Consider the following 536-nt stretch of genomic DNA (forward strand, 5'->3'; position numbering starts at 1 on the left):
ACACAGAGTCACATGTGAATTTGCAGCGTCGCCCTCGATGGATTCACGTCATTAATTCAGCAAAGGTTGGGCCTAAAATCTGGCGTTAAAAATCAGTTGGAGTCATTACCGCCCGTCATTATCTTGATATTAGTTCATTTTTTATGCTCATCCTCTCCACTCCACCACTGGTCTCCTCTCCTTTCCTCTGCTCCGCTCTGTTCTTCACTCCGCCGCCTGCCACTCCTCTCCTCTCCACTTCATCTCGCTCCAATTTGTGCTGCACTCAGCGGCGGAAATTTCACTGCAAAATGTCATTAAGGATCGCTACGTTTTCTAACTTGGTTTTTAAGATTGTATATATGTCTGTCTGTCTGTCTGTCTGTCTCTCTCTGTCTCTGTCTCTCTGCATCAGGGTTCCCACAAATACAGTACAAAGATAACGCAAATTAACCGAACCTGGGACACTGTCAGATGATAGAATGATCTCTGACAGTCGCAAAGGGAGAGTTTACAATGCACATGTGATCATTGAAAACCAGGAGGTAGTAAACGAT

The sequence above is a fragment of the Portunus trituberculatus genome, chromosome 15, assembly GCF_017591435.1.
Source record: "Portunus trituberculatus isolate SZX2019 chromosome 15, ASM1759143v1, whole genome shotgun sequence".
In the NCBI taxonomy this organism is placed as follows: Eukaryota; Metazoa; Arthropoda; class Malacostraca; order Decapoda; family Portunidae; genus Portunus; species Portunus trituberculatus.